The sequence below is a fragment of the Triticum urartu genome, chromosome 5A (genome assembly GCF_056163025.1).
Source record: "Triticum urartu cultivar PI428250 chromosome 5A, HENAU_Tu73, whole genome shotgun sequence".
NCBI lineage: Eukaryota > Viridiplantae > Streptophyta > Magnoliopsida > Poales > Poaceae > Triticum > Triticum urartu.
In genome coordinates, this window is record NC_141877.1 from 600,440,622 (window position 1) to 600,451,838 (window position 11,217).

Consider the following 11,217-nt stretch of genomic DNA (forward strand, 5'->3'; position numbering starts at 1 on the left):
ATCATATTGAGCTCAAAGTGACCAAGTGTCTGGTCACGGGATCATGCATTACGGTACGAGTAAAGTGACTTGCCGGTAACGAGATTGAACGAGGTATTGGGATACCGACGATCGAATCTCGGGCAAGTAACATATCGATTGACAAAGGGAATTGCATACGGGGTTGATTGAATCCTCGACATCGTGGTTCATCCGATGAGATCATCGTGGAGCATGTGGGAGCCAACATGGGTATCCAGATCCCGCTGTTGGTTATTGACCGGAGAGTCGTCTCGGTCATGTCTGCTTGTCTCCCGAACCCGTAGGGTCTACACACTTAAGGTTCGGTGACGCTAGGGTTGTGAAGATATGTATATGCAGGAACCCGAATGTTGTTCGGAGTCCCGGATGAGATCCCGGACGTCACGAGGAGTTCCGGAATGGTCCGGAGGTAAAGAATTATATATAGGAAATGCTGTTTCGGCCATCGGGACAAGTTTCGGGGTTATCGGTATTGTACCGGGACCACCGGAGGGGTCCCGGGGGCCCACCGGGTGGGGCCACCTGTCCCGGGGGGCCACATGGGCTGTAGGGGGTGCGCCTTGGCCTGCATGGGCCAAGGGCACCAGCCCCACTAGGCCCATGCGCCTAGGGTTTCCATGGGGGAGGAGTCCAAGTGGTGGAAGGCACCTCTAGGTGCCTTGGGGGGGAGGGAATCCTCCCCCTGGCCGCCGCACCTAGGAGATCAGATCTCCTAGGCTGCGCACCACCCCCCCTTGGCCCTCCTATATATAGTGGGGGAGAGGAGGGACTTCATACACCAGCCCCTGGCGCCTCCCTCTCTCCCCGTTACGTCTCTCTCTCGTAGTATAGGCGAAGCCCTGCTACTGTGACGCCCTGCATCCACCACCACGCCGTCGTGCTGCTGGATCTTCATCAACCTCTCCTTCCCCCTTTCTAGATCAAGAAGGAGGAGACGTCTCCCGTCCCGTACGTGTGTTGAACGCGGAGGTGCCGTCCGTTCGGCGCTGGTCATCGGTGATTTGGATCACGTCGAGTACGACTACATCATCACCGTTCTTTTGAACGCTTCCGTGCGCGATCTACAAAGGTATGTAGATGCATCCAATGACTCGTTGCTAGATGAACTCCTAGATGATCTTGGTGAAACGAGTAGGAAAATTTTTGTTTTCTGCAACGTTCCCCAACAGTGGCATCATGAGCTAGGTCTATGCGTAGTTCTTCTTGCGCGAGTAGAACACAATGAGTTGTGGGCGTGTCAACTTTCTTGCCGTTACTAGTCTTTTCTTGCTTCAGCGGTATTGTGGGATGAAGTGGCCCGGACCAACCTTACACGTACGCTTACGTGAGACCGGTTCCACCGACTAACATGCACTAGTTGCATAAGGTGGCTGGCGGGTGTCTGTCTCTCCCACTTTAGTTGGAGCGGATTCGATGAACAGGGTCCTTATGAAGGGTAAATAGAAGTTGACAAATCACGTTGTGGCTTTAACGTAGGTAAGAAGACGTTCTTGCTAGAACCCTAATTCAGCCACGTAAAACTTGCAACAACAATTAGAGGACGTCTAACTTGTTTTTGCAGCAAGTGGTTTGTGATATGATATGGCCAAAGTTGTGATGAATGATGAATGATCTATATGTGATGTATGAGATGTTCATGCTATTGTAATAGGAATCACGACTTGCATGTCGATGAGTATGACAACCGGCAGGAGCCATAGGAGTTGTCTTTATTCTTTTATATGACCTGCGTGTCATTGAGAAACGCCATGTAAATTACTTTACTTTATTGCTAAACGCGTTAGCCATAGTAGTAGAAGTAATAGTTGGCGAGCAACTTCATGGAGACACGATGATGGAGATCATGGTGTCAAGCTGGTGACAAGATGATCATGGAACCCCAAGATGGAGATCAAAGGAGCTATGTGATATTGGCCATATCATGTCACGTTCATTATTTGATTGCATGTGATGTTTATCATGTTTTTGCATCTTGTTTACTTAGAACGACGGTAGTAAATAAGATGATCCCTCATAACAATTTCAAGAAGTGTTCTCCCCTAACTGTGCACCGTTCCTAAAGTTCGTCGTTTCTAAGCACGCCGTGATGATCGGGTGTGATGGATCCTTACGTTCACATACAACGGGTGTTAACGAGCCTAGCATGTACAGACATGGCCTCGGAACACATGCAAAACACTTAGGGTTAACTTGACGAGCCTAGCATGTACAGACATGGCCTCGGAACACAGAAGACCGAAAGGTCGAGCATGAGTCGTATAGAAGATACGATCAACATAAAGATGTTCACCGACGTTGACTAGTCCGTCTCACGTGATGATCGGACACGGCCTAGTTAACTCGGATCATGTAATACTTAGATGACTAGAGGGATGTCTAATCTAAGTGGGAGTTCATTAATAATTTGATTAGATGAACTTAATTATCATGAACTTAGTCTAAAATATTTTACACTATGTCTTGTAGATCAAATGGCCCACGTAGTCCTCAACTTCAATGCGTTCCTAGAGAAAACCAAGCTGAAAGACGATGGCAGCAACTATACGGACTGGGTCCGGAACCTGAGGATCATCCTCATAGCTGCCAAGAAAGATTATGTCCTACAAGCACCGCTAGGTGATCCACCCGTCCCACAGAACCAAGACGTTATGAACGCTTGGCAGACACGTGTTGACGACTACTCCCTCATTCAGTGCGGCATGCTTTACAGCTTAGAGCCGGGGCTCCAAAAGCGTTTTGAGAGACATGGAGCATATGAGATGTTCGAAGAGCTGAAAATGGTTTTTCAAGCTCATGCCCGGATCGAGAGATACGAAGTCTCCGATAAGTTCTTCAGCTGTAAGATGGAGGAAAATAGTTCTGTCAGTGAACACATACTCACTATGTCTGGGTTACATAACCGCTTGTCTCAGCTGGGAGTTAATCTCCCGGATGATGCGGTCATTGACAGAATCCTCCAGTCGCTTCCACCAAGCTACAAGAGCTTTGTGATGAACTTCAACATGCAGGGGATGCAAAAGACCATTCCTGAGTTGTTCTCGATGCTGAAATCAGCGGAGGTAGAAGTCAAGAAGGAACATCAAGTGTTGATGGTCAATAAAACCACTAAGTTTAAGAAGGGCAAGGGTAAAAAGAGCTCCAAGAAGGACGGCAAGGAAGTTGCCGCGCCCGGCAAGCAAGCTGCTGGGAAGAAGCCAAAGATTGGACCCAAGCCTGAGACAGAGTGCTTTTATTGCAAGGGAAGCGGTCACTGGAAGCGGAACTGCCCTAAATACTTAGCAGACAAGAAGGCCGGCAAAACAAAAGGTATATTTGATATACATGTAATTGATGTGTACCTTACCAGTACTCGTAGTGACTCCTGGGTATTTGATACCGGTGCCGTTGCTCACATTTGTAACTCACAGCAGGAGCTGCGGAATAAAAGGAGACTGGCAAAGGACGAGGTGACGATGCGCGTCGGGAATGGTTCCAAGGTCGATGTGATCGCCGTCGGCACGCTACCTCTGCATTTGCCTACGGGATTAGTTATAAACCTCAATAATTGTTATTTAGTGCCAAGTTTGAGCATGAACATTGTATCAGGATCTCGTTTAATTCGAGATGGCTACTCATTTAAATCTGAGAATAATGGTTGTTCCATTTATATGAGAGATATGTTTTATGGTCATGCTCCTATGGTGAATGGTTTATTCTTAATGAATCTCGGGCGTATTACTACACATGTTCATAATGTGAGTACCAAAAGATGTAAGGTTGATAATGATAGTCCCACATACTTGTGGCACTGCCGCCTTGGTCACATAGGTGTCAAACGCATGAAGAAGCTCCATGCAGATGGACTTTTGGAGTCTCTTGATTATGAATCATTTGACACATGCGAACCATGCCTCATGGGTAAAATGACCAAGACTCTGTTCTCAGGAACAATGGAGCGAGCAACCAACTTATTGGAAATCATACATACTGATGTGTGCGGTCCAATGAGTGTTGAGGCTCGCGGTGGCTATCGTTATGTTCTCACCCTCACTGATGACTTGAGTAGATATGGATATGTCTACTTAATGAAACACAAGTCTGAAACCTTTGAAAAGTTCAAGGAATTTCAGAGTGAGGTTGAGAATCAACGTGAAAGGAAAATCAAGTTTCTACGATCAGATCGTGGAGGAGAATACTTGAGTCACGAATTTGGCACACACTTAAGAAAATGTGGAATAGTTTCACAACTCACGCCGCCTGGAACACCTCAGCGTAACGGTGTGTCCGAACGTCGTAATCGCACTCTATTGGATATGGTGCGGTCTATGATGTCTCTTACTGATTTACCGCTATCTTTTTGGGGCTATGCTTTAGAGACTGCTGCATTCACTTTAAATAGGGCTCCGTCGAAATCCGTTGAGACGACACCGTATGAATTATGGTTTGGGAAGAAACCTAAGCTGTCGTTTCTAAAAGTTTGGGGATGCGATGCTTATGTCAAGAAACTTCAACCTGAAAAGCTCGAACCCAAGTCGGAAAAATGCGTCTTCATAGGATACCCAAAAGAAACTATTGGGTACACCTTCTACCTCAGATCCAAAGGCAAGATCTTTGTTGCCAAGAACGGACTCTTTCTAGAGAAAGAGTTTCTCTCGAAAGAAGTAGGTGGGAGGAAAGTAGAGCTTGATGAAGTATTACCTCTTGAACCGGCAAATGGCGCAACTCAAGAAAATGTTCCTGAGGTGCCTGCACCGACTAGAGAGGAAGTTAATGATAATGATCAAGATACTTCTGATCAAGCTCCTACTGAGATTCGAAGGTCCACAAGGACACGTTCCGCACCAGAGTGGTACGGCAACCCTGTCTTGGAAATCATGTTGTTAGACAACGGTGAACCTTCGAACTATGAAGAAGCGATGGCGGGACCGGATTCCGACAAATGGCTAGAAGCCATGAAATCCGAGATAGGATCCATGTATGAAAACGAAGTATGGACTTTGACTGACTTGCCAGTTGAACAGCGAGCCATAGAGAATAAATGGATCTTTAAGAAGAAGACAGACGCGGATGGTAATGTGACCATCTATAAAGCTAGGCTTGTCGCTAAGGGTTATCGACAAGTTCAAGGGGTTGACTACGATGAGACTTTCTCACCGGTAGCGAAGCTGAAGTCCGTCCGAATCATGTTAGCAATTGCCGCATTTTATGATTATGAAATTTGGCAAATGGACGTCAAAACGGCATTCCTTAATGGTTTCCTTAAGGAAGAATTGTATATGATACAACCGGAATGTTTTGTCGATCCTAAGAATGCTGACAAAGTGTGCAAGCTCCAACGCTCGATTTATGGGCTGGTGCAAGCATCTCGGAGTTGGAACATTCGCTTTGATGAGATGATCAAAGCGTTTGGGTTTACACAGACTTATGGAGAAGCCTGCGTTTACAAGAAAGTGAGTGGGAGCTCTGTAGCATTTCTCATATTATATGTAGATGACATACTTTTGATGGGAAATGATATAGAACTCTTGGACAGCATCAAGGCCTACTTGAATAAGAGTTTTTCAATGAAGGACCTTGGAGAAGCTGCTTATATATTAGGCATCAAAATCTATAGAGATAGATCGAGACGCCTCATAGGTCTTTCACAAAGCACATACCTTGATAAGATATTGAAGAAGTTCAATATGGATCATTCTAAGAAGGGGTTCTTACCTGTGTTACAAGGTGTGAAATTGAGCTCAGCTCAATGTCCGACCACGGCAGAAGATATAGAAGAGATGAGCGTCATCCCCTATGCATCAGCCATAGGTTCTATTATGTATGCCATGCTATGTACCAGACCTGATGTAAACCTTGCCGTAAGTTTGGTAGGAAGGTACCAAAGTAATCCCGGCAAGGAACACTGGACAGCGGTCAAGAATATCCTGAAGTACCTGAAAAAGGACTAAGGAAATGTTTCTCGTTTATGGAGGTGACGAAGAGCTCGTCGTAAAGGGTTACGTCGACGCTAGCTTCGACACAGATCTGGATGACTCTAAGTCACAAACCAGATACGTGTATATGTTGAATGGTGGAGCAGTAAGCTGGTGCAGCTGCAAGCAGAGCGTCGTGGCGGGATCTACATGTGAAGCGGAGTACATGGCAGCCTCGGAGGCAGCACATGAAGCAATATGGGTGAAGGAGTTCATCACCGACCTAGGAGTCATACCCAATGCGTCAGGGCCAATCAAACTCTTTTGTGACAACACTGGAGCTATTGCACTTGCCAAGGAGCCCAGGTTTCACAAGAAGACAAGGCACATCAAGCGTCGCTTCAACTCCATTCGTGAAAATGTTCAAAATGGAGACATCGAGATTTGTAAAGTACATACGGACCTGAATGTAGCAGATCCGTTGACTAAACCTCTCCCTAGAGCAAAACATGATCAACACCAGAATTCCATGGGTGTTCGATTCATCACAATGTAACTAGATTATTGACTCTAGTGCAAGTGGGAGACTGTTGGAAATATGCCCTAGAGGCAATAATAAAAGCATTATTATTATATTTCCTTGTTCATGATAATTGTCTTTATTCATGCTATAATTGTATTATCCGGAAATCGTAATACATGTGTGAATAACAGACACCAACATGTCCCTAGTAAGCCTCTAGTTGACTAGCTCGTTGATCAACAGATAGTCATGGTTTCCTGACTATGGACATTGGATGTCATTGATAACGAGATCACATCATTAGGAGAATGATGTGATGGACAAGACCCAATCCTAAACATAGCACAAGATCGTATAGTTCGTTTGCTAGAGTTTTTCCAATGTCAAGTATCTTTTCCTTAGACCATGAGATCGTGTAACTCCCGGATACCGTAGGAGTGCTTTGGGTATACCAAACGTCACAACGTAACTGGGTGACCATAAAGGTATACTACGGGTATCTCCAAAAGTGTCTGTTGGGTTGACATGGATCAAGACTGGGATTTGTCACTCCGTATGACGGAGAGGTATCACTGGGCCCACTCGGTAATGCATCATCATATTGAGCTCAAAGTGACCAAGTGTCTGGTCACGGGATCATGCATTACGGTACGAGTAAAGTGACTTGCCGGTAACGAGATTGAACGAGGTATTGGGATACCGACGATCGAATCTCGGGCAAGTAACATATCGATTGACAAAGGGAATTGCATACGGGGTTGATTGAATCCTCGACATCGTGGTTCATCCGATGAGATCATCGTGGAGCATGTGGGAGCCAACATGGGTATCCAGATCCCGCTGTTGGTTATTGACCGGAGAGTCGTCTCGGTCATGTCTGCTTGTCTCCCGAACCCGTAGGGTCTACACACTTAAGGTTCGGTGACGCTAGGGTTGTGAAGATATGTATATGCAGGAACCCGAATGTTGTTCGGAGTCCCGGATGAGATCCCGGATGTCACGAGGAGTTCCGGAATGGTCCGGAGGTAAAGAATTATATATAGGAAATGCTGTTTCGGCCATCGGGACAAGTTTCGGGGTTATCGGTATTGTACCGGGACCACCGGAGGGGTCCCGGGGGCCCACCGGGTGGGGCCACCTGTCCCGGGGGGCCACATGGGCTGTAGGGGGTGCGCCTTGGCCTGCATGGGCCAAGGGCACCAGCCCCACTAGGCCCATGCGCCTAGGGTTTCCATGGGGGAGGAGTCCAAGTGGTGGAAGGCACCTCTAGGTGCCTTGGGGGGGAGGGAATCCTCCCCCTGGCCGCCGCACCTAGGAGATCAGATCTCCTAGGCTGCGCACCACCCCCCTTGGCCCTCCTACATATAGTGGGGGAGAGGAGGGACTTCATACACCAGCCCCTGGCGCCTCCCTCTCTCCCCGTTACGTCTCTCTCTCGTAGTATAGGCGAAGCCCTGCTACTGTGACGCCCTGCATCCACCACCACGCCGTCGTGCTGCTGGATCTTCATCAACCTCTCCTTCCCCCTTGCTGGATCAAGAAGGAGGAGACGTCTCCCATCCCGTACGTGTGTTGAACGCGGAGGTGCCGTCCGTTCGGCGCTGGTCATCGGTGATTTGGATCACGTCGAGTACGACTACATCATCACCGTTCTTTTGAACGCTTCCGTGCGCGATCTATAAAGGTATGTAGATGCATCCAATGACTCGTTGCTAGATGAACTCCTAGATGATCTTGGTGAAACGAGTAGGAAATTTTTTGTTTTCTGCAACGTTCCCCAACAGTCACGAGTGCCCTCGAAGTTGGCGACGAAGTGGTCGCGCATCTTGTCCCAGGAGGAGATCGAGCCGTGCTGCGGGTTCAGGAGCCAGGAGCGGGCCCCATCCTTGAGAGCCATGGGAAACCAGTTCGCCATGACTTTTTCATCGTCGTTGGCCGCTTCGATGCTCAACTCATAGAGCTGCAGGAACTCCGCGGGGTCGGCGGTGCCGTCGTATCGAGGAGGTAGATCTGGCTTGAACTTGCCTGGCCAGGCGACGCTACGCAGTTCGGGGGTGAAGGCACGGCAGCCCGCCGTGGTCGCCGGGGCCCGCTTCAGAGGCGGAGCTTGGCCTTGGCGAGGTCTGCGCTGCGCCACTGCAGGCGGCAAGCAGTCTTGATGAGGTGGTGCGGGGAGCGCCGGTGCGGCTTCTCGCGGCCGCGGGATTTCTTGGCAGCTCCTTTCTTCACGCGCGAGCGCCGGACGCGGTGGATCACGCCGCGGAGGCGCGCACCTTGGTGCCAAGGCACTGTCTTGGGGTCGAGGCGGTGGAGGCACGCCATGAGCCCCGTCGCCCGCAACTGGTTGAGGGGGAGGCAGAGAGTGGGACGGCGCCGGAGAGCCCTCTGCGGCACGGACGAGCTCGGCGACGCGGTCGAGCCACTCCTCATAGAGGTCGTCGACAGGGCGGTAACGCAGGAGCTCATTCGCCGCGATGAGCGCGGCCCGTGCCTCCATGGGAGCACGGTGCGCGTGAGACGAAGAACCGGCAGGGGTGAGTGATGGGGTTGCGGTGCGGCCGTCCTGCCGCACCGAAGGATGCTGCAAGGACGCCTGCTGCTCGTTCTCCACCGGGCCGGTGGCAACGTTGGCGGCGGGGGACGGAGAACGACGAGGTGGCCCGCCGACGAGAGCCGTCTAAGCGACGCGAGCGGCGAGGGCAGCCCGACGCTCAGATTGAGCACGGCGATCGTCCACCATAGAGACGACGGAGCGACGGAAAGGAAGCTATGGTGCACCCCTACCTGGGGCGCCAAATATCGGATGTGGGGTTCCGGTAAACCCTTAAGGTTCGAACACTGGGGTGCGCGTGAAGTCTTTCCCTCCTGCCGATCAACGCTCTAGCTCGCTAGATCTTGTGGACGAACTCGATGAACTCACAACACAGAAAGACACGGGGTTTATACTGGTTCGGACCACCGTTGTGGTGTAATATCCTACTCCAGTGTGGTGGTGGTGGATTGCCTGTTGGGCTGATGATGAACAATACAAGGGAAGAACAGCCTCCTGAGGTTGAGGTGTTCTTGTGCGTATGAACTTGTGGTGTGTCTCTTAAGCTAAGATGAGATCTCCCCTCCCTTCTATGGTGGTGGCTAGTCCTATTTATAGAGGCCCTGGTCCTTTTCCCAAATATCGAGCAGGAGGGAGCCAACAATGGCGGGCTAATTTAAAGGGGGGCAGCTAGTACCAGCTATCCTGACAAAAGTAGTCTTAGCCTGCACAAAGCTCTGGTGATGACGCCGTCTTGGGCTCCACGATGGCCTCCGCCTTGCAGTCCATGGTCTTGGTCTTGTTGCACCGAAATGGCAACCTTTGCCTGATGCCTCGGTACTCCGCGGCTGCGCTTGCTCCTTTGCACCAAAGAGGAAATAAGGACGCTGCACGCGCTGGCGCCCGTCTGATGTCGATCGTCATGGCACACGTCACGAGAGCCTCGTGAGGTTCGCCTCGCCTTGATATCTCCGCCCCCCGTAAGCCTGCCTGACTAGACCGCTCGGGAGGTCTTGCGTCGCCCGCCTCGCGAGGCTTGGCCCCTCGCGAGGGTCTTGGATGCTTTGTTGGTGAAGATGCGTCGTACGGCCTGCTGGCTCCGCCACACCGCGGGCCGTAAGCAGACAAATCTGGAAACCTCCGTTCCCAGAACGCCGACAGATTTTAATGTTTCAAAAAATACCAAGGCCTCCACTATGACCCAAGCCTCCCAGCGAGACAGACCTCCGCTCCGCTCCGTCAGAAGTTAACCTTTATAAGAATTTGGATCACAACTAGAATTAAAAATGTTAACTACCTACTAGGCCATTGGACTTGTTTCTTCTTCTGTCTTGAGCAGTACAGTTGGTCCTTTTCCCAAATATCGAGCAGGAGGGAGCCAACAATGGCGGGCTAATTTAAAGGGGGGCAGCTAGTACCAGCTATCCTGACAAAAGTAGTCTTCACCTGCACAAAGCTCTGGTGATGACGCCGTCTTGGGCTCCACGATGGCCTCCGCCTTGCAGTCCATGGTCTTGGTCTTGTTGCACCGAAATGGCAACCTTTGCCTGATGCCTCGGTACTCCGCGGCTGCGCTTGCTCCTTTGCACCAAAGAGGAAATAAGGACGCTACACGCGCTGGCGCCCGTCTGATGTCGATCGTCATGGCACACGTCATGAGAGCCTCGTGAGGTTCGCCTCGCCTTGATATCTCCGCCCCCCGTAAGCCTGCCTGACTAGACCGCTCGGGAGGTCTTGCGTCGCCCGCCTCGCGAGGCTTGGCCCCTCGCGAGGGTCTTGGATGCTTTGTTGGTGAAGATGCGTCGTACGGCCTGCTGGCTCCGCCACACCGCGGGCCGTAAGCAGACAAATCTGGAAACCTCCGTTCCCAGAACGCCGACAGATTTTAATGTTTCAAAAAATACCAAGGCCTCCACTATGACCCAAGCCTCCCAGCGAGACAGACCTCCGCTCCGCTCCGTCAGAAGTTAACCTTTATAAGAATTTGGATCACAACTAGAATTAAAAATGTTAACTACCTACTAGGCCATTGGACTTGTTTCTTCTTCTGTCTTGAGCAGTACAGTTGGTATCCTGTGTTTCAAAGTTAATTGAGTGTTCATGTTTTCCCTCTTTATCCTCCGAGAGCACAATAGAGTTGTCTGGAAAGTATTTTTGTCGATTTTTGAGAATATTCCTATCCCCGGGAGATGGAATAATCGATATCCGTTGAGTGAAACATCATGTGAATCCGCAGAAAGGACACCAAGGAG